Source organism: Eptatretus burgeri, chromosome 16 (genome assembly GCF_056783735.1).
Source record: "Eptatretus burgeri isolate ZD-2024b chromosome 16, Ebu_testis_v1, whole genome shotgun sequence".
NCBI classification, from domain to species: domain Eukaryota; kingdom Metazoa; phylum Chordata; class Myxini; order Myxiniformes; family Myxinidae; genus Eptatretus; species Eptatretus burgeri.
The window spans coordinates 15,041,931-15,067,802 of NC_140976.1; the positions used below are offsets into that span (position 1 = coordinate 15,041,931).

The 25,872-nt window shown below is 44.5% G+C and overlaps 1 protein-coding gene across 4 annotated transcripts in view; it reads right to left on the bottom strand.

The window, feature by feature from the left end:
• Positions 1 to 13,095: 13,095 nt before the first annotated feature.
• Positions 13,096 to 25,872, bottom strand: part of LOC147010580 (paraspeckle component 1-like) — a 118,839-nt gene continuing 106,062 nt past the window's right edge. For 2 of the 4 annotated variants that reach the window (XR_015052538.1, XR_015052536.1), the window contains 3 exons: positions 19,456 to 19,491; positions 19,260 to 19,330; positions 13,096 to 14,443 (listed from right to left, as the gene is read on the bottom strand). The gene's annotated coding sequence lies outside the window, so the exon portion shown is untranslated. Of the gene's footprint in view, positions 14,613 to 19,259; positions 19,331 to 19,455; positions 19,492 to 25,872 lie in introns of all 4 variants that reach the window. The other 2 variants (XR_015052540.1, XR_015052537.1) reach the window with 1 other exon arrangement.

A 25,872-nucleotide genomic window follows, 5' to 3' on the forward strand; every position in this document is an offset into this window, starting at 1 on the left:
TACCCGGTGCCGCCCAAGAGCAAAGTGCAACGCACATTGTGACGTCATTGTGTGGCAGAGATGGCATGATGCGCACGGCAAGGGAATTATTTGCGGAGGTGCGAGAAACTTTAAAAGAAAACACTATAACTCATTTCACCAATAATTTATTTTGGAAAGTAAATTTGAGCAGGTGTGACAATTTTGGCAGGTAAAACCAAGCAGTTTTTTGGGGGTGCGATGTGGGCATTTCCATGGAGCAAATAAACTTTTATCAGGTGGTGGTGAACAGCTGTTTTGGAGGCCTGGAGGGAAGAATGGGATTGAATAGAGTGAGGGAGTTTATTCCAAAGGTGGGGAAAAAGAGGAATGAAAGAGTGAAGGTGAGAAGTGATTCGTGATTTTGGTGGTTTTACCAGTAGAGGGTTGCCCACCTCCTTCAAATTCCCTGCTTTCCTTCCTGAAAGTCCCTGTAATGTCCATCTTGTATACCCCCCGTGTTCCCTGCCCCATCCGTCTCCCTTCCACAGATCTCCGAATGTCTCTGTTCCTAACTGTTTTGTCCTTCCCTCTCCCGCCCCTCTTGTCTAATGCCCCTCTTGCTGTGCGTTGAGTGTAAGCTCTCAGATGAGCCTCGACAAGGTATACAAACCAACCCCCCCCCCCCCAAAAAAACCTGGTATTGCCCATCTCATCTCTGGGCTCCTTGTGATGCAATGACCTCTTTGTGAAGCATCAACAGGAATTTAGTCAGGGTGGGAATCAAACCCCAGAATCAACAGCTCAGAGGCTGATGTGCTTCCCCTGCAACATCCTGAAGGACAACTGCTTTTAATACCGACTGCAAACAACGCATTCAATGAGAGCCTATCAAATACTCCTGGAGACCAACAAAAGGATTATTTGAAAAATGGACTCTTATCACACATAACTGCAGGGAAGACAGACATTTTGTACACATTTAAACGTCCAATAGGATGGTGCAGAAAAGTCAAGCTCATCTTTGAGCTGTCGAGTCTGGATTTGATTATTGGCCCGACTGGAGCTTCACAGGCAGGGCGTTACACCACAAAGGGTGCTATCCCTCGGATGGACATCAAGTTTGATGTCCATTCTGAAACCATGAGCTGGTGGATGCGAAGGATCCCACATGGTGTCTTTTGATTTCAAATTTCTGCCAGCACCAAGTCCTTGCCAGTGGACCTCAAACGTCCAAAGAGAGTCACCCTGGTCCAGTACCAAGCTGTACAGCAGTCGATCCAGCGACGGTGGCTTGTCGGTAAGGACAATGGACTGGCATACTTAAGATTGTCGGTGAAATCAAGCTGAATGCAGCAGTACCATCTTGTTTAGTTTGCAGCAAAATGGTATCATTTGCTGGGGGGGGAGGTGGGGGGGGCAAAGCTGTGTCACTGATGCAGTGCCCCTTGAAGGTTAGAGCAAGAATTTATCCACTTCATGAAGGACAAAGTGGGATCTAACACCCAACAACTAATGCTGACAGACAGGACAACCAGTTTCAGGTACACCTTTGTGATGGTGCACACATTGATGAATCATCCTATCTGGTAAAACACCAGGATTACAGTTTATAGCTGGGCCAGGATTCAGACCCATGCGAGACAGCACAGAGGTGATAACATACCTCGAGGCTATATTTAGATACTAAGCTTCAGAAAGTAGAGAAAATCTCAAAACTGCCACAACAATATAGGATTGTTGGCAAAAAAAAAAAACACCACAACTCAACAGGATTGTGAACAACCTTCACGAAGGGATAATCTACCTGAGTTACCTGGGCTGGTTTACATGTGACACAAACACATACTGTGCTTCACTCTTATTCCCTTCCCTTGTTACAAGAAGTCATTCTCAATTAATGTTGGAGGTGCAAAAGAAAGTCAAGAGTGAAAAATGAGAGGCCATGTCTTGTCAGCCGAGGGAATTGGTGCGAAATGTATTGGGTGGCAGTGATCCCTTTTAATCCAGTACACTTGTTATTACCCCACGCACTTGAAGGAAAAGCAGGATTAAGCAATTGGTTCACGTCCATCCGTCCATCTTATCAGTTTATGATCGAGGAACAACCGATTTGAATTGAATGTTTTAGTTTGAAAACTAATCCAAACATGAATCGCAAGTCAAATCCGTCGTTTACAGTACTTTGTTTCTGAATTCGTCCCAATTACGCATGCAGAGAGGAGTGAGATCATTTTCTTACTCTGCCTGCCTGTCTGGCAGTCAAACAAAATTGAAAACAAGAAAAAGAGCAATCAGAGATTGCAAACCCTCACCAGGACTTCTTTTGAGTGGTGTATTTTTACAGATTTTCAGGTAAATCCGATATGGCTGCCAAACCATGTGACCAATGACATCATATGTGTGAACCTTTCGTTCCTCATGGACAGGCGGTCAAATGTGTAAAGTTTCGCCTCGATCTGTTCAGCCACTTCAGAGATGATTTTTGAAAAAAAAACAATATGGCTGACGAATCACGTGACTGATGATGTCATGAAATTATTTTTGTCTGGACCATTTTATCCTGAGATGACTCAAAAAAATTTCATACGGATTGAATGTGGCGTTCTACATATGCAATTATGACGTCATAGTGAGGGCACCTATGACGTCATTAAAAAAAATCACACTCATTCCCCCATGAAGAGTACTTGCCGTGTGCCAAGTTTCAAAATTTTCCTTGGTGGGGTTTCAGAGATAGAGGTCCAAAGTTTTTCCATTTTTTCAATATGGCTGCCACACCACATGACCTCTGACATCATAATTATCAATGAAACATTCTACATGAGTAGTCGCAACAATGGTGAAAATTTCATCTCCATCCGACAAGCAGTTGCGGAGAAAAACATGAAAGTTCTGTGCGGCCAAACAAATAAAGACAGACAAACAAGACGGCGACGTTGTACCAAAATAACCACAGCAATAACAGGAGGTTTAATATGGAACAAATAAGAAAGAGAAGAAACCAAAATATAAGAGTAGAAATCCAAGACAAATAAACAAACAAGAAGATGACGTCATGCGGAGCACGACACTTGCGAAATCCATAAAACAAATTTGACCTCAAAAATAATTGGTGGTTGAATTCAATAACCAAATATCCAACTATTCTTCAAATCTTAAGTGAATCGGATGAAAATTGACAATTTTAGAAATTTGGCCTATGTTGTCTTTTTGGCCAATGTTGACCTCGAAAATAATGGGTGGTTGAATTCAGTGACCAATTATACAAATCCTCTTGAAATTTCAAGTCAATCAGATGAAAATTGAGGATTTTAGAAATACCACCTCAGTTTTTGACCTTGGGCCTATGTTGACCTTTTGGTCCATGTTGACCTCAAAAATAATTGGCTGGTTGAATTAATTGACCTGAAATATAAATCCTCTTCAAATTTCAAGTCAATAGGATGAAAATTGAGGATTTTAGAAATACCACTTTAGTTGTTGACCTTTCGACCTCAAAAACAATAGGCATCTTCCTTATGACAAACTCTACCATGTGGTGAAGTTTTGTGAAGATCAGTTTAAATTTGTGACCTGTAGGTGACATAAAGACAAATAGACAGAAGAACAAGCCGGTAGGCGACATGGGTGGTCGCTACATAATTGCATACTAGTCATACACTTTTTGACAGATCGGGCTGAACATTTTGACAAAGGTTGATTATAGTGCGCATAAAAGTGTGGAAGCCGATTTTTGATTTTCGGGAAAAAAAAAATTCGGATTTTTTTCAAAAATTTCAAAGTCCCGTTGCTGGCCAACGGTGGTGTCCATAGCAACGGTGCGCAAAAGCATACAACTAGATCCTGGTATGAACCTACCAGTCAAGTTTCATCAAAATCGGTTGACTCCCCTGGCCTCCAGAGCTGTCCATTACATACATAGACAGACAGATGGAAAACCTGAGAATAACGGTAGTCTAGCGACCACCCAACAAAAGCGACTAACCAATATACTTGAAAAATCTTCGATTTTGCAAGTAACAAACAGACCCAAATGCAATATGGCAATAATTCCAAACAGGAAACTTACTATTTCTATAAAAGGAAGTCATGAAGGACACAAACAACAGGCACAAATAACTAATGTAATGTGTCAAAGAAGGGAGTGCATAAAACACTGGGTAAAACAGCGGTAAATTCCAGAATTAATTTCTTCGACTTTTAAAATCTTTATTTTTATCATGGAGTATGGTAGTACTCCATATTGAGGGATGATACAGGAAAAAAAAATGGCTGCCCATTCAAACGTGTACACAATGATACACTGATAAACTCCAATAGAGTGAAGTAAAAAGCATTTAAAACCCATAACTTTTATTCTCGAGCATTTTCTGAACTCCCAAGACTTAAAAAGACGCCAAAATACATTGCTAAAGTAACACAATGAGAGATTGATAAAACACCAATTTGTACTACTTCTGCTTCTTACCCTCTCAAAACAATGTAAAACTGTAGCCCAACCTACCTAAATTATTGCTGAAGCTATGATGGTGATTCCAACGCGAGGAAGTTACTTTGTCTCTGGGCGAGTGCACGCAACCAAAATTTTTAAAATATATAAAACATTTATCGTTTTATTAGAAAAAATAATCAAAGGTAAATGTGGACTCACCCAAACCAGGCCGGGATTGTGGGAGGGGGGGAAATGGACAGTGGACAGAACCATTCCAAAGTGATACATATCCAGACAATCACCCAAATCAACTGAAACAACTAAAACAATTTAATAACATCTATGGATCTAATCCAAACCAAAATAGTAAAATATATAAAACATTAAGGTTTTTTTTTTTTAATGATAATCGCATCATTTCGCATATGTGGTCATCCCCATCATGGACCGAACCAAATGCCAAGATTGAGGGGGAGGGGTAAAATGTACCATAAGCCACATTTAATAACATAGATGGATTTAATCCAGTGTGTGTGTGTGTGTGTGTGTGTGTGTGTGTGTGTGTGTGTGTGTGTGTGTGTGTGTGTGTGTGTGTGTGTGTGTGTGTGTGTGTGTGTGTGTGTGTGTGTGTGTGTGTGTGATGGTTTTTGTAGAACTCTACAAGAGCATTCTGATGTGGAATGTGATACACCAAAATGATCTTCATGACCAGCTGAGTTGATTAGGCTAATTAACCATTAAAAAAAAAAATCGGTTAGCATTCCCATGGTTTAAACGCATGCCATGTTGAGGTATGTAAAACAGCTTAATACATCCTACCATGGCATGGCATTCTAATTCCAAAAAAAATAACAAAAACAATGATAACATTGTAACAAAGCATACATTAATTTATACTAATAATATTTACAACAATAATAAGAATAGGAGTATCATATGGCAATAATAATAATTAACATATAATCCCCACGCTGGCCCCAAGCACATCTGGTTTTGGTGAAAGGCAAGCTAATGCTCAAGCAATAATAGCAGGCGGATATGCTACAAGGCTGTGAAGACCAATGAAAATTTGGTCCAATGGACGAACAGGCCCACGAGTTACTTTAAAAAAAAAAAAAAATATATATATATATATATATATATATATATATATATATATATATATATATATATATATATATATATATATATATCGTGACGTCCACGGGACTTGAACAGTCCCGCCAACTTAGAATGAGCCGAAACGATGGAGGCGGTTTATTTATTTATAACCCAAACATGGCGGTTCTAATCGCTCTACCGCAAACGGGACGAGGAAGGTGGCACGAGTCACTTTTCACTGAGTTGATGATGTTTATTTGTTTTTATTATTACCAGAAATAACAAGACTCGGCAAGAAGAGGGATCCGGGGCGATTCGACGGGATGGTGTGGGATCGGGCGTGGGGAAAAACACAGACAATTCCAATGAATATACAGTTCTCAATCCCTCTAAGGCGCCAAGCACACACACGCACACACACACACACACACACACACACACACACACACACACACACACACACACACACACACACACACACACACACACAACGTAGCTATTTCTGGTGGTCAGGCTGGACCGTGGTGTGGACGCAACTGTCCCTGGATCGGCGTCAGACGAGCTGGCCTTGCTCTCGTCAGGGGGGCAGGAGAAACCGTGGTGCTGTCGACCTCCTGGTCTTGGCCCAAGTCCGCTCACAGCCGCCAGGGAACCAGTTCTGGCGCCAAGTTGCGAGCAGGAGAGGGAGGCAGGAACGCCCGCCGTTCGACCCCGTACTCCGAGTCAGCAGAACCCCAGAGCCAACCAAGGTGAGGCACGAGGCTCAGCAAGGCTCGAAGACACGATCAAGAACACAATAGAATCAGCACAACAACAAGGATGCTCCCCGCGCAACAGCCTCCACACCAAAAAAACACGATCTTTTGGTTGTAATCTTCTTCCTCTTCCTTTTCGACCCCGAACAGAACCTTTTTATCCTCCTGTCCTCGTCACTTCCAATCGAGCCGTTTATTGGCCCACCGCCGTCGCCTTCTGCCAATCGTGATCACGGGGAGGAGCCATCCGCTGCACTGTCCTGTGACGTCACGGCCAGTCTCCAGAGAATACCAAAAGGGGTTTACGCAGACACACTTACCCTATCCCGTGTCCCTATCTAATTACGTGACAATTATCATTTCCCCCCTTGAAGAAATGAACATTTACTAGACAACTTATCACCACTGAATTGCTACTTATTACATCGAGATCCTGGTAAACTCGAACAGCATGGCATACCTAATTAAACATCCTAATTACCCTTTGAATGCATACCCCCCCACCTCAAACATAACACTGCCCCCTCCTCTGGTACCGCAGCTCCTGCAAGGTATATCACAGGCGCTACCGTACCAGCCTTAACACTTACTGACTCAAACCTAATTAACCTAACGAAATAAAGTAGGAGGGGCAATGGGCAGCGAGTCGCAGCTAACTTACCTATCCTGCTTAATGTACTACCCCCTTATGGCCTTATCCTCGCCTAAACAATCATTCGTTTTTTTTATTTTATTTTATCACATGAGAGCACTGAGCGAAGTTGCACTCCATCCTCTGGATCATCGCTCTTGCCCAGCACTCTTCCAGTGATCTGGGGAGGGGAAACAAAAGGTTCCACAAAAACACAACACTTATACTTTACATTCCTACTCTAATCCTTAACGACACTATTCACAGGATATTTACACTTGACCGCCTCCCCCAGTGGATGCTAATAGACCCAGCGTTACCTGGGGAGCCAATTTTCAAATTTGCTTGCCCCAAAATTATGCGGACATCATGCCCTTGCTGCACCTGTCAAGTTGTGCGGGATCGAGTGGGACCCACACATCTTCACAACACTCACACCATGGTCATCATCACATTTCTAGGTCATGGTCCTCATTTTAATCATGCAGGCTGAATCCCGTCGTGGCCGTGGGGTGGGTTACCACAAGATGATGGGGGCATCTCAGGTGCAACCATGCCCACAGGTAAGCTTTAGTCCAACCCAGACGTTTCTCCGCCCCGCTCCCTTTGATTCCCACCCCCCTGGTAGTCGTCAGCTCTCATCCCGTACAACACACTGGAAGGGGTCTCACTGGCTCCTCTGGCCTTCCTGGGTCGCCAAGGTCCTACCCGCCTTGGTCGCCCAACCAGACCCTCTCCCAGTTGCCTCCAGACACTGTCACCATTAGCCACCAGGTGGTGAATCTCCTTGAAGGGGGTCGCAATTCACGCTCACCGTGAGCTTCAGCAATCCCTGTGGACAAGCACATCATCCCCACCCACAAAACCCACATAACTCCCCCACCCCATCGGCCTTACATGTGACACCTGCATTTCTAACACTTCACCGACCATGACCTTCCCTGTTACCACACCATGCCCAATAAAAAAAACAATGTGTGCACCATACATTTCACTTCTTCACTTAAAACAACCCACACAGCACTTCTCACCCGATCCACGCACCAGCCATTGGACAGCCACTCGTGCCCGCTTTGTTTCCAATTACCCACTGTCCCGATTGTCACTCTAAAACCCAGCAGAACTTACAAACCCATGCCAATTTTCCCACAATTCATTTTTTTCCAACAAAGGAGGGCACTTCGCCACAATCTCACCAGCCGTGCATGGCCCTATATGCTCAGCCCGATCTAGTCTCCCGGACCCCCGACAGTGATCTCCGGACCCGACCTATGAAAGGGCATCTCGGATAGACCTGGCGGTTCAGCAGGAGGATTCACCCTCTCCGAGTCTAAAAGTCTATTGGAGGGTCCCTCAATCGCCGGGTACCGGCAATATCGTTGCATGTGTCCTCTTCGCCCGCACCGGAAACAACTCCCCTTAAAAGGCCCCCGTGGGTATCGGTGTAATGTCTCTTCCGGTTCCGGACCCCCTCGGCCATAATCGAATTGCTCTATTGGCTGGGCTGGACCCCGCCGCTTTGGCGCATCAACTACCGAATTACCCCTTATCAAACTTGACAGTTTCTGGCAAATTTCCTGTAACATTTGGGTAATGCCAATTTCTCCCAGCCCCCCTCCCTGATCCTGAATCTCCGCCTGTCGGATCGTCACCGATGGCTTCTCGGGCACCCGACCCGGCCGACTCCACGAGGCCAGCCTGGCCGCGCACTCGGCCGCTCGGTGCACGGTGGGTGGATCCTGTAGCTCCACTAGCGCTCGGACCTCAGGGTCAGGAAGAGCAGCTAAAAATTTCTCTAGTGCCAGTCTGTCCCATGCCTCCACTGTAAGGTCCCGATACGCGATCCTGACTGATTGGTAAATGTCCTGTGCCAGCTCCTGCACTGTCTCACCCGGCTTTAATCTGCGGTGCTGGAGCTGGGCCCGCACCAGATCACAGTTCGCTGCAAACCCAAACCGACGGCTCAACGCCTCGCAAATGTGGGAGCTGGTCAACATCCCCTCCGCGATCACGTTTAACACATCTGCGGCTGGTCCCCACAACGTTGCCACCAAATTCCCTGTACGTTCCCGCTCATTCCACCCGTTTAGTCGGGAAATACACTCAAATTGCATCAGAAAAGCTTCAAGGCTCCCTGACCCGTCAAAATTTACCAGGGGGATCACTTTTACGGTGGCACGCTTCTCAGTTTCTCCCTTGTCCGAATCCAGCCCAGGGATCAAACACCCTTGTGGCTGCGTATCCAATTTCGGAGCCCAATGTGGCCAAAGATGTTTTGTGGTGAGGGTCTCATGGGTCAATTTTTCCTCCTGTTCCAAACGTTGAATGGACCGATTCACCTCTTCCCGCAGGATCTTCTGGGCCCGCACAACCTCCTCCAAGGCTCCGTCGCGAGTTTGTAGCTGCTCCTCAACCAACCCGGACACTCTACTTACAAAAGACGGCTCTACCAGGCCTTTATCCAAGACTTCATCTTGGCTCATAATTTTATCTTGTTCGTCCAAACGAGCCTCCAATCCTTTTACCTCCTCCGCCAAATTCATCCCTTGCTTCCTCAGCTCTCCCCACTCTTCAACCTGCAGCTGCATACGAGCATCCACACAGGCACGATGACGTTCCAGGCTTTCATCCACTTTATCAACCCGAATGTTCGTTGCATCAATTTTATCCACCAATTTTTTACGTATATTTTCCCCCTCCAATGTAATTTCTACCTTTGTTTCCTCCAATCTATCCTCGAATTCACTTTGTATTTCCCCCAATTTAACATCCACACACTCCTGCATCTCAGTTTGCATTTTCTCCATCTTTTCCCCCAATTCATCCCTCATTAAATCAATCCGTGCACCCAACTGTACCCCCATTACCCCCAATTGATCTGTCATTTCTGCCCTCTGTGTCACGAATTGATTTTCCATTTGTGCCGTCATTTCTGCCCTCTGTGTCACGAATTGATTTTCCATTTGTGCCGTCATTTCTGCCATTTGTGCCCCCTGTGCCGTCATTTTTGCCCCCTGTGCTGTAATTGCACTCATTAAACGTTCCAACATTGTCCAGATCGTCATCGTGCCGGTTTCCGGCGCTGCTGGCTCCGTTACGGGCGATGAAGCACAGTCCACGCTCAGAATGGGGGAGGTTCCAACCCTACCCCCGTCTCTCCCTTCTTCCCCCGACTCGCTGCCAGACACGTGGCCTTCCTCCTCAAACATGTGCACATCCGCCATGGTGCAGAAGTCCCGTTTGCCGCCAATCAAATTAAATTTGAAAAATCCCGCCAAAATTTTCCCGCGCTCGCGCGCTTTTCTGTAGTAGTTTTATATTCCAATTCGTGGCGAGATTTTAATCTTGGTATATTGTCCCGATACCAAATATAATTTAGAGGGGTTCGAACATCCAACATCCTGACACCAATGTGACGTCCACGGGACTTGAACAGTCCCGCCAACGTAGAATGAGCCAAAACGATGGAGGCGGTTTATTTATTTATAACCCAAACATGGCGGTTCTAATCGCTCTACCGCAAACGGGACGAGGAAGGTGGCACGAGTCACTTTTCACTGAGTTGATGATGTTTATTTGTTTTTATTATTACCAGAAATAACAAGACTCGGCAAGAAGAGGGATCCGGGGCGATTCGACGGGATGGTGTGGGATCGGGTGTGGGGAAAAACAGACAATTCCAATGAATATACAGTTCTCAATCCCTCAAAGGCGCCAAGCACACACACACACACACACACACACACACACACACACACACACACACACACACACACACACACACACACACACACAACATAGCTATTTCTGGTGGTCAGGCTGGACCATGGTGTGGAGGCAACTGTCCCTGGATCGGCGTCGGACGAGCTGGCCTTGCTCTCGTCAGGGGGGCAGGAGAAACCGTGGTGCTGTCGACCTCCTGGTCTTGGCCCAAGTCCGCTCACAGCCGCCAGGGAACCAGTTCTGGCGCCAAGTTGCGAGCAGGAGAGGGAGGCAGGTCCGCCCGCCGTTCGACCCCATACTCCGAGTCAGCAGAACCCCAGAGCCAACCAAGGTGAGGCACGAGGCTCAGCAAGGCTCCAAGACACGATCAAGAACACGATCGAATCAGCACAACAACAAGGATGCTCCCCGCGCAACAGCCTCCCCACCAAAAAAACACGATCTTTTGGTTGTAATCTTCTTCCTCTTCCTTTTCGACCCCGAACAGAACCTTTTTATCCTCCTGTCCTCGTCACTTCCAATCGAGCCGTTTATTGGCCCACCGCCATCGCCTTCTGCCAATCGTGATCACGGGGCAGAGCCATCCGCTGCACTGTCCTGTGATGTCACGGCCAGTCTTCAGAGAATACCAAAAGGGGTTTACGCAGACACACTTACCCTATCCCGTGTCCCTATCTAATTACGTGACAATTATCATTTCCCCCCTTGAAGAAATGAACATTTACTAGACAACTTATCACCACTGAATTGCTACTTATTACATCGAGATCCTGGTAAACTCGAACAGCATGGCATACCTAATTAAACATCCTAATTACCCTTTGAATGCATACCCCCCCCTCAAACGTAACAATATATATATATATATATATATATATATATATATATATATATATATATATATATATATATATATATATATATATATATATATATATATATATATCGCAGAAACAAGAAGAAAAAAAAAATGTGAAAACAGAGGGATGAAATCTCAAAAAGAAGAACCAAACAAGGGAGTAATGACACATTACGATGCCACAATACGACACCAGAATCCTCTTTGGGCACAGCATCACAATGTCTTTTGATGTTGTGCCATCACAATCCACCCCCACCCTCCCAACATGATAAATAGTAAATATCATCATTGTAAATTTACGTTGTAAATGCTCAAGCCTTGACATATTTTTGTCACCAATCTGCACATGATACCCCATAATGTCAAAGTAGAATTATTTTTTGGGGAAATTTTTACAAATTAATTAAAAATGAAAAGCTGAAATGTCTTCCGTCGATATGTATTCAACCCCTTTGCTGTGACACTCCAAATTGAGCTCAGGTGCAACCAATTTCCTTTGATCATCCCTACAACTTGATTGGAGCCCACCTGTGGCCAATTCAATTGATTGGAAATGACTTGGAGAGAAACACACCTTTCTATATAAGGTCCCAGGGTTGACTGCAAAGTCAGAGCAGAAACTCTACCATGAAGTTCAAGGAATTGTCCGTAGAACTCTCGATAGAATTGTGAGAAGGCCTAGATCTGCGGAAGGGTATAAAACTATTTCTGGAGTGGTGAAAGTCCTCAAGAGCACAATGCGCTCCATCATTAGGTAATGGAAAGAATATGGAACCCAGACTCTTTTAGAGCTGGCCGCCCGAAACAAACCGAACAACCGGGCAAGAAGGACCTTGGTGGGGGAGGTGAGCAACACCAATGACCACTCGGACAGAACTACAGAGTTCCTTGGCTGAGATGGGAGAACCTGCTGGAAGGACAACAGTCTCAGCAGCACTTCACAAATCTAAACTTTATGGGAGAGTGGCCAGACGGAAACCACTCCTGAGAAAAAGGCACATACCAGCATGCCTGTAGTTTGCAAAAAGGCATGTAAAAAACTCTGACAGCATGAGGCAAAAGATTCTGTGGTCTGACGAGACGAAAATTGAACTCTTTGGCCTGAATGCAAAGCGCTACGTCTGGCGGAAACTGGGCACAGCTAATTACCCATCCAACACCACCCCAACCATGAAGCATGGTGGTGGCAGCATCATGCTATTGGGATGCTTTTCAGTGGCAGGAACTGGGAGACATGCAAGGATAGAGCCAACAATGAATGGAGCTGAATACAGGCAAATTCTTGAGCAGAACCTGCTTCAGAGTGAAAAAGACCTCATACTGTGGGGAAGATTTATGTGTCTACGTGTCTTCTCTTGCATGCGTAATCACTCATCCTGGGCAATAGCTTGTGGGTCAGTCACACCGAACAGATGTCCTGACCTCAGCATCTTCAATGGACTAGTGTCTATGATTAAAGTTAGGTCTGAAATTAATGTGGATAGAATAAGGATGCACATTCGCTGTACACACCCAACATGATTTTGTGGATTTTGGCGGAGCCGGAACAGTCTTTGCAGTAAAAAAATTGAAACCTCGATGCTCGATTTTGATAAGATCCATAATATAATTGTACGATGTACAAATAAGATTCACGAAGAGAATGCCATTTATTATAGAACAAGCATACAAGTGAGTTTACGATGAATAAAAAAAAGAAAACCAATAAAAAAACAACAATGGCTCGAGGATGCCAATAAATATCCCGTTAAACTTTATAAAAAATACCCGTGGGGCAAGTCACGTCACTTTAAAACATTTTTGGGTATTTAATGAAAAGAGCTGGAGTCATGTTCTATGCTGCTAGTGGAGTGCATATAAATGCGTGCTCGCCTCTGTGTTGTCGCAAAGTCCATGGTTTGAAATGACAATAGAAAAGGAACCAATCAAAAATGTCACCGAGCACAGTGGCAGCAATGGGCGCTGCATCACAGAGCAGGTCATCTGTTGGATGAGACGTTAAGGCTCATTTTCTCACATTCACTTGTAGAATCTTAGAACACCGCGGTATCGAAACTCCACTCCGTACAGGGGCCGACCGAGTTGAGTTTTTGCAGTGAGTGTAATATGTTTGACTAGCCTGCGCTAGATCGAGGCTTTCTTGCATTATTTGAAGCAAATGGCGACCATTCCTCATGAATCAATTTAACGTAAGCAATGCGTCTTGCAGCAAGACAAAACGTCAGGCTGCAAAAACTGTTTTGGAAATTGGAACAAATCTGGGAATGTAAGAGTCAACAGTACTGACATCTTTGCAATGTGTGCCAAAGCATACAACTTGATAATCACTTCTGGATGTTGAACCCATGCCCTGGATATCTTTGGCAGGTACTGAATGAATGAATGAATAATTTTATAAATAAATAAACAAATAAATCAATGAGCTCAGCTTGATGGGATTTGTTAATAAAGGTGCAGTTGACATATCTTGGGAATGACGTTGAAAAATCTCTGAAAATTCCATTAGTTCTGGAACAATCATCCCACATGCCTTAAAGGCAGGTCAACCTGTCTCAGCTAGAGACAAAGACCTTCCAAAGCAACAACAATGAAAAGTACTCATTTATGCCAATAATGTTGTCAAACTGCATTGAAGTGAAACAATCATTCACATGACAACCAAATCACTTCATCACAATCAAACTGCACACAACTAAAAAAAAATAATAATAAAATTTTTTTTTTTTTACAAGTAACATTTGAGTACACAAAGTGATGAAAAGGTTTATCACTTTATTAAAAACAAACAAACAAAAAAAAAAGCATAGATCTCCCCCACTCCCACCCCCCACGTGTTGAAGGAAAAGCACTGGATGAAAGAAAACATTTCAGACGTCATGTTTGAAGTTTAACTTTAACTTTTGGATTCCAAAAAGATGAAGGTGAAAGATGTCCGAGGTTCAGGATTTCCTGGGACAAGTGCGTCTGCGTAGTTTCCTCTGCAAGATAAAAAAAAAGACAACCCCACAAAACACGAAAAGACAACTCTCAAATGGATTCAGTGGGTCCGACTAATTACCGACCGATACTGACCTGGCAGGAAATATCGGGGACTCTACCTTATCCTGGCTCAATATGTGCTCTCCTGGCTTAGCGGCAGTAAAACAGCTACGAGGGTTCAAAGGGTTAATCCTCAATGAAAGGGAATAACTGGATATTCAACAAGAAATGCAACACCATCTGCCCGGAAGAGTGCGGGCATGGTGCTCACTGAAATTGACATCTGCTAGGGTTCAATTTAGCTAGGGTTAAGCAATTTCTGCAAAACAAACAAACAAAAAAACAGGTAAATTATGTTTCACCAACTATTCTACAGGGTGTTTCAAAAAGATGGATACAACTTTGACTTCCTGCCATTTCTTTGTTTTTTGACCTACACAGTTTTCCTTTTCAGGGTTGGTGGTGTTATTGTGGTATTTGTTTCCGAGGATCTCGAGCTCTAACTCAACTATGCCATTGACAGTGAAGCAGAAGACAAAAATGGTGGCTCTGTGGTATGAGAATCATATGTAGACACCCGAGGTTCTGCCGGGAATACGACCTCAAAACACGTGATGGCCCACAAATTGTGCCATTCAACATGTTGTGAAACATTTTGAGCACAAGGGTGCAGTGCACAACCAGAGCAAGGGCACCAGTGGCAGGCCAGGATCAGGAACCAAGAGCCAAGCCAACATCGACGCCGTGCAAGATTCTGCAGTGGACAGTCCTAAGAAGTCCCACCACTGGGACTCCCAGAAGCTAGGCATCAAACCAACATCAGTATGGCGTATCCACACGAAGGAACTGAAGCCTTTCACATACATCATCTCTATTAGGCATAAATTGAGCTAAGATAACATGAGGAGACTTGGTATGTACAATTGGCTCAGTGACAGGATGGAGCGGTACCCAAACTGAATCAACCAGATCTGGTTCAGTGAAGCTAATTTCGACTTGAACGGTGCCATCAACAACCACAACAACATTTTCTGGGGGGGGGGGGGGGGTCAGAACCACCTGAGATCACTGAGAGGAACCTGAAAGGGCCTAAGGTCACATGCTTCTGAACCTTATGCCTGGTGTTGGCTTAATGGTTAGGATGGCAGGCTTTGGATCCTAGGGTCCTGAGTTAAAATCCCGCTGAGGTGTTGAATACCAGGTGGGGTTAACTCGGCCTGTCATCCTTCCAAGGTCGGCAAAATGAGTGCTAGCATGCTGGTATACTGTGTCGGAGTGGCAACCCATCCAGGATTGTGCCCAATAGCCAAGGAGACCGTTTAAGTAGTACCAATGCTCTGCACAGTGTGGTCCCAATCTCCTCCTCCTCCTTCTGCACCTTCAATGCCAGATGGGGAACGCTCGGGCCTTACTGGTTTGAGAATGGCAACAGGACGGTGACAATGGTGAGCGCAACTGGGCCGTGTTCCAGAAGTTCCATAATGATATAGCCGAAAAGGAAACCCCAAACCAGCTCAGCATGACCTGGTTTATGCAGGATGGTGCACCCCCGCATACAGCTAGTGACACCATCACTTCCTGCGGCAACTCTTCAGAAACCGCTTCGTTGCCCTGGGTACCGCTCATGACTGGGCACTCCATAGCCCAGAGCTCTCTGGACTACTGCTTCTGGGGGGTTGCCAAGGGCTATGTCTGCACCAACCACCCTGCCACACTGGATGATCTGAACCAAGAGGTGTCAGACTACCTCCAGGCAGTGCCACATTAGACCTTTTTTTTTGTATACCTTGGTCGAGGCTCGTATGAGAGCTAACACACAACTCACAGCAAGGAAGCATGAGACAAGAGGGGCAGGAGTGGAAGGGACAAAACAGTGGGGAACAGACACATTAGGTGAACTGTGGAAGGGAGAGGGATGGGGATGGGACGGGGAACATGGCGAAGGGAAGATGGACATTACAGGGACTTTCAGGAAGGAAAGCAGGGGAATTGAAGGAAGTGGGCTTGGGTGGATTATCGGGGGTAGAAAAGATCGAGGATTTGGATGGGGGAAGATAAGAGGTGGTGGTGAACAGCTGTTTTGAAAGCCTGGAGGGAAGAATGGGAAAGAATAGAGTGAGGATGTTTATTCCAAAGGCGGGAAAAAAGAGGAATGAAAGAGTGAAGATGAGCAGTGATTCGTGATTTTGGTAGTTTTACCAGAAGGGGGTTGTTGGCGGACCTTGAGCGCCCTGTGGAAATGTGGTGGGGACAAATCGCAGAGAGAGCAGGGGGGGCAAGGCTGGAGAGGAGTCGGTAGAAGACAGAAAGACCACCGACCAACCTGCGGTGATTGAGTGAGAGGTCCAAAGACTCAGCTTCATTGCGGGAGATGCCGATGATCTTAAATGCCCTGGTTTCGACAGCGTGAAGCCGAGAAAGGTGGGAGGCAGGAGCACCAGCCCAGAGGGGAGAGCAGTACTCCATCAGGCTACGGACAAAAGCTTTGTAAGTGGTCAGGAGCTCAAGAGGGCCCAGGAAGGACTTAGCACGACGGAGGATTCCCAGTCGGCGACTGGCTTTTGAGGCGAGGTTGGAAATGTGACTTTCCCATGAAAGGTCATGGCAGATAGTGAGACCCAGAAGCTTGAAAGAAAAGACTTCTTCCAGAGGATTGTTGAGAAGGTGGATGGGGGGGTTTTCTAAACGGTCCTTTCGAAGAGACATAGTGAGAGTGAGATTTGTCTGGATTGAAAGACATGTTCCACGTGTTGGACCAGTTTGTGATTTTATCCAGATCTGCAGTGAGCGAAGAAGCTGCTGCTTGCCGGTCTGAGGGATGACAGATGGTACGGCAAAGAGAAATAGAGGATTTTCCAGAGAGTGAGAGATCACTGATGAAAACCAGAAAAAGAACAGGGCCCAGAACGCTACCTTGAGGAACTCCAGCCTGGACAGGAAGAGGGGATGAAAGAACTCCATTTAGGGCCACACGTTGTCTGCGACAGGAGAGGAAGTCTGCGAGCCATGAGTGGAGATGGCCTTGAATACCATGGGAAGAGAGTTTGGTGAGTAGTGCAGGGTGCCAGACTGTGTCAAAAGCACGTGATATGTCCAGGGATACGGCTTGGATTTCCTGTCTGGCATTGAGGACCTCCATCCATTGATGGGAGAGCAGAAGCAGCATATCCAGGGTAGAGTGACCTTGTCTGAAACCAAATTGATGATCGGAAATCAGGCCATTGGAGAAGAGGAAGGATTTCATGTCTGAAGCGACGATGGATTCCATAACCTTGCTGATGATTGGGAGAAGGCTGATCGGTCTGTAGTTACAGGGATCTGTTTTTGCACCTTTTTTATGCAGGGCAGTGATGTTAGCAGATTTCCAAGTAGATGGCAGATGACCTTGGGCAAATGAGAGGGTGAATAGAACAGAGGGAGGGTGAGCAAGAGCAGAAGAGCAGGCTTTGAGGACACGTGGGCTGATGCCGTCTGGACCGGTTGCAGAATCTGACTCGAGGTTTGAAAGCAAGCTCTCCACCTTGTCAGGAGAAAAGGATACAGAGTCCAGGGACAGTTGGGTGCGACTGGGTAAAGTGGGTAGAGATAGTGATGGGTTTAGGACACAAGATTTAGCTGCAAACACCGAGTTTAGACATTCAGCTTTATCACGTGCGGAATCAGCAGTGCGGCCATTTGAGGTAAGGGAGGGGATGGAGGGGGAACATACACCAGAAACAGATTTGATTAAACACCACCAGGATTTTGAAGAGGGAGAGAGGTTTGAGAGTTCAGACTTGAGATGAGAAAGATGTTGTTTTCTGGCTCTCCTGAGGGTAGATACACACTTGGTCCGAGCTTTGTGGAAGGAACTGAGATTGCCCTCAGTTGGGTTTGCTTTCCATGAGGCAAAGGCAAGTTGTTTCAGGACAACTGCCTCGCCACAAGCTTCAGTAAACCAAGGGCGGGAGGAAGGGTAGGACAACTGAACACGAGAGGGGATAAATCTGTGCATGAGGGAGAGCAAGTTTCTTTGAAAGAATTCCCAGGATGAGTTGATGTTGGAGAAAGTAGTGATAGGAGACCAGTCTGTAAGTTTGATGGCTGCTTGGAGACCCTGACAGTCGGCTTGAGTGAAATGCCAGACTCGACGGCGGTGAGGTGGTTCTCTGATAACAGCCAGAGAGATGTCCACTTTGACAAGGACGTGGTCAGAAGAACCGATTGGAGCGAAGGAAGAGCAGCAGATATTGTCAGGGAAATTTGTCAAAAGACCTGCAGGAAAGTTGGACAGAACTTTGGAGTCAGGATCAATGCCTGTCTGAACCCCGGAGGGAATCGCATCGAGAACGTCAATTACAAGGATTTTACATAAATGCCAATTTCAGACCTTGGGCTCTCACTAACTCTCGCAGTGACTTACTGCAATAGCAATCAGTGATTGAAAATAACCATGTCATAAGCTTTCAAGAAATGTTTGGTTCATGTTCCTGAGGTTTCTGTTTCTTTGTAAATAAACATTTAAAGTTACATCACTCTTTTTGAAACACTGTATTTGGCAAGAACAATTGCATTATTGGTCGGTAATTAGTCAAGGTTCACCAAACTATGGCTTCTGATCGTTCGCAGCAAAACAGACGTCAGCAAAAGATTATTTATCGATTTTGTTTTTATCGAAAAGACAAGTCGGCACATCTTCAGCCACGATAAGCACTGGTGTGCAACATTTCCTGCTCGGTCGGTAATCGGGAAAAACTGGATTCCGTAAGTGTTAAAAATAAATTCAGCTTCTCAAACGAATCGAGCAATTGTCGGAAGAAAGGCAACAAAACTCACCCGGATTGCTCGAATTATGAAGGCGTGTATGTCAGGTTCGTTCCAGCTTTGAAAAAGCGAATAGAGTGCACCTGGTGACAGCCAGAGAAATAAATGTTGTACTCCCATTTCTAACAAAATCAAAACATTTGCAGAAAGCTTGTCCATCAACAAGCAGCAATTCCTGTTTATAACAAACAAACAAAAATATACTCACCACAATTTCTTCCTTCAAATCTCAAGCAGCATCAACCTGAGAAAACAACCAGTCGATCTTAGAAGGCAACACTGAAAGGTCAAAAATAAAAATAAAAAGATCTCATTTATTCTCGTGCAATGCCAACAAAAATATACGTTTGCAACACGAACCATGTGAAGATTTTCTTTTCAATTAGAGTACAAATACATAAATTATTTAAAAGGCTGAAGTCGCAAAAAAATCCTTGAACAAGTGGAAAAAAGTGAAGACACCACAAAATACCGACGTGTTTACTAAAGTGGAATCAAGGTTAATGTTCAACGACTTTCCATCAACGGAAATTTGTTTTTGGTCATCCATGTTTCCGGCAGAAGTCAAAGGCTCAATGAAAATAAACAAACCTGGAATATGGGATTTTAAATTAATCGGGATCATCATGGTAAGTGTGGGTAATAATGGTGTGCAAATGTACCTGTTGGTTTACGACCCGATATAATTTGCCCGACGTGGTATTAATGAAAAAGCAGTTTAGTGGAGGTTCAGGAAACGTAGTGCAGAGTGTTACTGACTGATGGAGAGGAGGTAGGGCATTTCCTGAACCTCCACAAACATCATTTCTTTGTGGCTGACACAAGGACCTTTTATGAAAGGAAAAGCGCACACACAGCCCCACAACAAAAGAAACGAAAACTCCTGGCTTCCACAAATGCACAGCAAAAAAAAATCCATCATAAACAAACATATATTAGAAGGAAACAAATTCCACAGTTCTACCACCGGACAAAAGTTCCCCATCACCTCCTATAAGGACTGTTAATCTACATGGGTCATATGCTTCATCACGTGTCAAAGATGTACTGAACAATACGTTGGAAAAACTGAGAACACACTCTATACATGCTTTAATAACACAGTCAGAGATTAGAAACTTTCACACTAATCATGGAAAATCTCTTCCTTACACGTTACATTTTAATCCGCCAGATGACTCAATAGATGATATTCAAATCTCTGATAGCGAATCAAATGCAAATCAATCACACACCACGATCCTGAGTCGCGTGTCTTTTTGGATAAACAAACTTCAAAGTTTCTCCATGGTATAAATGTTGATGACCAATACGTGCTCCAACTCATTCATTCTAAATGACAACTCATTCACTTCACTTTTTCAGAATAAGATCCTTTTCACCTTTTCATCTCTGACATATGCCTGGTTTTGGCTTAATGGTTCGGGTGGCGGGCTTGGGATCCTTGGGTCCAAAGTTCAAATTCCGCTCAGCTGTTGAATTAATACCAGGTGGGGTTAACTTGGCCTGTCATCCTTCCAAGGTCGGCAAAATGAGTGCCAGCTTGCTGGTATACTGTGTCGGAGTGGTGACCCGTCCAGGATTGTGCCCAATAGCCAAGGAGACTGCTTAGGTAGCACCAACGCTCTGCACAGAGTACGGTCCTGATGGATCTCTCATATTGATAAATGCAGGCAGTGTGTACTGTGTGTATATAAATATAAACAGGATATGAATATGTGCATCAAGTGTATGTTTAAATATGTATGCATGTATATTGTATATGCACCCACTATACGTTTGCTCTCAATGAGGAAGGCAAGTCGTTACCTTTTGGTGTGTATATATCTATATGTACATGATAAATCAAGGCAACAAATGAAGGTCTGGATTTCAGACTGGCTGAGAGACCACACGTAAAGCTTGCTTTTCATGAAATGATCCCTTACCATTTCAATACAAATCTTACCATAATGGAGCAAATGTGGACATCACAAAACTCCAAAGTTCACATGTGGCAGAAATAGCACCACCTTTGGCGGTAGCCAGTGTTACAATTCATCTTCCTTTATCTTACGATATGGAGTGTGATATGCTGTGTTCACTAAAATTTATTTCGAAGATGACAAAAATTGTAAAGTGCATTTCCAAAATGTGCCGCAGCACATCGCCCACCGAAGGTGGTCGGGAAAGGGTACTTCCACCCGGAGGGCGGGAATGCCCACTCGTACTCATAATAAATCTCCTACAAGTGCAGCAGCTCGTTTGCACACTTACGTTGGTGAAAGTAAAGTTTACTGCTGCAAAAGAAAAATAAAATGAACATTCTTTGCTCATTTTACACCTTCATCACAGGTGACGAGAAATGAAGGTTTCCAAGGATGATGTGAACATACACAAATCATCGACTCACCTGTTTGAAAAAGAAAAAAAAAGTGTTAAAAGTATTTGCATCAAAAGAGGATGAAAAAGGAAAAGATTTCACAAAAATAATCAAATTGACGGTTGGGATTAAAAAAAAACAAAATTGAGTGTGTTGTCCGACTTCAATTTACATCATGCAAACACAGTTCGTAAAGTTTTGGAGACGGCTCAAACTCCTGGTGTGGAGCCGGCCAATGGGAAGGTTTTGCTCTGAACAGGACAATTAAATTTGATTTGTCAACATTTGTCGTTTCACTTCATGAAAAGCAATGGACACTGATCGGAGTCCAACATGCACCCCGATGTGCTCCAGAATATTTTGGCAACTTGATCTGAATTGTGCTACAAGTTCCACATTATGTATTCAGGATGTCACTTACCTTCAATCTGGAACCTAATATTGGTCAATGGGATCACAGATGCAACAATACCTCCTTTTATGAAGTCATTAGCCTCGCCCGGTCCCAAAGGGACGGGACAGGCCATTGGAATCGGTCTGTGCGAGAGTACACACGAGGATCTCCTATAATATAGATCGTTCATTCTCAGTCTACTGTAATCGTGCATACCTCAGCATGGCTGTGCATCATTTGGACTTGCGTGTGGGAGGTTGACATTAAAGTCTGCCATTAATTATTTTTTGCATCATTTGTTGATTAAAATAAATAAATAATTCTCGACGACAGAATTCCATCTAAATCTTGTTTGCATTTTTCCTTTAATTCTCAATGTGAGGGAATAACTAGAAGCACAGCAAGGAATGTTTGAAAGAACTCTTGTTTTAAAAGAGTGGTGTTCCACTGCCCCACACGTGAAGTGTTTGTGAAACAGAAGTATACGAGATAATACGGGGAAATACAACTCTTCAAAGTGGAACTAGAAGATACCGATTAACATTTATAACTTTTGAAAAGTGTTAGACGTACTACACTTGGCCATTTGCACACAAAACAGCAAAAACTCATCTCACCACCACTCCTCAACCCCACACATATAAGCTCGTGCCATCAAAGGGGAGAGGACCCCCCCCTCCCCACCCCAAAAGAGAGACCGTTCAGCAAAGCACTACCCTGGTGAAAACTTAGCTCCAACCCACACAACCACAGAAAACTGTGCTACAAGCCCCCCCCCCCAGGCAGCACTACATCACCAAAAGATTTAAGAGTAACTTCTTACAAACAGGTGCAAGGGACTTCTTAAACTTGTATCATCGGAACCATTTTGGCAAACGAGGGACTTGCCATCTTTAATGATGAGCGCGAGTTTTGAAGAACCTTTGGCTGTACTGCATATCCTCTGTCAGAAATAAAACAAAAAAACAAAACAAAAAGTTCCCCTCCCCCCTCCTCCAGGAAGTTTCTTTTTTTCTCCCTCATTCTTTCTTTCAACGTTCATCACTTTGAAGCAAAACAAAAACAGCTCTTAATACCATGTGGACTCACCTCCACTTCTGCAGACCTGCGCCAAACGACCTTCAGAGAGAGACGGATGAAATATTTCACATTATTTAATTTTTCAGGAATTCAAGGTAAAGTGGGCCCACCGACACCTCGTTCAATGTCCCACCGACACCTTATTCCATGTCTGATCATAACCTCCTCCTATATTTCTTTTTTTTTTTTTGGAACTTCTCACACCCATCCAGATGGTTCCTCTGTGGATGAAGGAACCACTGTTCAGTTTTTAAACATTTCATTTTAGGTATGGATGAAATTAAAACCTCTCGAAAGTTTATGTAGCAAAAGTATGACCTCAACCACTCACCGAAACAAACTTCCCTTAAAGAATGCTTGTGGGTGTTTACGCCATCGGTGCTTAAAACCAAAACCCAAGTATACATGAAAGGGTGTTTTCCATGTTTAAGAGAGATCTTTGAGAAGCTGTCCTTCAGGACAAAAGTGTTTGGTAAATAAAAATATGTAAACTGTTATAAGAGCAACGTAGTAACAGTGGGATGGTTGGGGTGGGGGGGGGGGGGGTAATTGCACACAGATGAATGAATGAATGAACAAACAGGGCAAGAGGAGACACGTAGACTGGTGAGTGGGGATGGATGTACTGCCATCTTGAAGCTGTGGAGAGAAGAGTAGGATTGAACTGTCTTGGGGAGGGGAGGTTCCACAAATGCAAGAAAAGAACAACAAAGGGTTGGAAGGGAAGCGGTGAGACCAATTTTGGAATGTCAGCAAAGAAGGGTGGTGGTGGTGGTCGTATGGCAGCTTAGCTGCCGGGGTAGCAATCATTTCTTGAAACGCGACCGTGTCGCTGATGCAGTGCCCCTCTACCAGTACACACACTGGAACTGGTACTCATTTCGCCGACCTCAGAAGGATGACGGGCTGAGTCAACCCCCTGGTGTATTAATTCAGCGGCCGACGGGGCTTGAACTCAGGACCCTAGGATCCCAAGCCGCCACCCTAACCACTGAGCCAACACCAGGCTCAGCAAAGAAGGGCGTTTCCTGGGGGGAACCACGTCCATCCCAGGAGAACCTGAAAGAGCAGGCATAGCAACAGAGCAGATTATAGACGGATGGATATCATTTGACAAATAGTGTGTCGTTGCCATTCGAGTGAAAAATCCAGACATTCTCAGCTTTTGAAATTGGCCTTGAGGTTCACTTGAAAGACCACCATAAATCGTTCTCCAAGGTGTATTAAGCAAAGGCCTTGGGAAGACTGGCCAGGTTTAGATTTAAATCTCCAAATACTGTCCTGCTGGACAAAAGCAGAGGTACTATCAACTAAGTTTCTTGGCAAGGTGTGGGCTGAGCGGTTTGCGAAGGACTCTGCAGCAGTCAAGGTGCCACTCGTAATTTGGCCAGGCTGTCTGCAAATAAAGGCCTTGTCATGTGCGAAGGTAACTGGCATTTTTTTGATTTGAAAAGCACGAGCAGATGGGACACTGCTTCGCATCCCGAATGGCAAGAGTACTCCAAGATAACCCAACCTATTGGCAAAACACCTGAACAAGTTTGGAGATGGAGCCAATTCCCAGATGGGCGAGAAACACACATCTTCGAGCTGTCCTGGCACTACCAGGGTACCTTTAAAAATCAAGTTAGACGAGGCTGTCCGATACCGACTGGTCGAACAATAATAAGAGAGGAGGCCAGGACAAGGAATCCTTAGAGGACAGAATTTGAAAGCAAAACAATTTGTGGATGAGACCAAGTTCATATTGATGAAACTGATATTGCAGAACAAATACATTACGATTTGATCAAAATTGCAGAACAAGGTCACAGTGGAGCCCGAGGGGGATATCTCACTTTTTTGGTTTGGAAACTGCAGTGCAATACAACTACAAACCAGACTGCTCACATTGAGACATAAAATGGAGGGGGTAGAGAACAATGACTTTGGAAATAACTAGAAAGGTGAACATAACACAGGAAGGAAAAGGACAGGGATGAGAACGATCAACATCGAAAACGACACCAAGTCGGGAGGTCGGAGCTTTCACCAAACTCGGGCAGTCAGGACCATCATTATTTATTTTTTCAGCAATATAATTTTTGACTTGAATGCTCTATTTATGAAAAAAAAGAAGAAAAAAACAGAAAAGGAGGATGTTGTGGGTAAAAGTCTCAACGTAAGGCCATTCACGTCACACTTTTGGGAAGAACGCAAGGAGGAAGCAAATGGCAGGTTTCTAAATCAAACTAGAGTGAAGTAGACGACGCACCATCGCAAATCCCCACGCTTCCCACCTAAATCAAATTTTGAGTTTAAAGTCCTGCTCACCCCCCCCCCCCCACTCTGCTTTGACCCATTACCCTCAATCCCTATCCTAAGTCCGGGGAATGAACCGGAGGTCAAATCCAAAAACAGTTACATATTTCATGCGTCTCCCAATGTTCATTGCATCGACAAAGTTTCATGGAAAAATGTTTTTAAATCTGCCCATAATTGCATTTTCCGATATTTGAACTTGTGACCCCACTGCAGGAGGTGTTGGGGGGGGGGTCAAAAATGACAGTTGTTGCACCTTTCCATGTGGTGATCATAACTACCAAGTTTGGTAAATTTCTGCCCAACCTTTTAGGAGACAGCATGATGGATGGAGAGATGGGATAGACTAAACCGATTACAATATCTCCATTTTTTTTCAAAAAGCGTGGGGATAATTAAAATACTAGATATCACCAAGTCAGATGATGACAGCAAGACATAGGTTAAGTGAAAGTAAGAGACTTCGTCTGTTTTTTAAATCTTTTTTT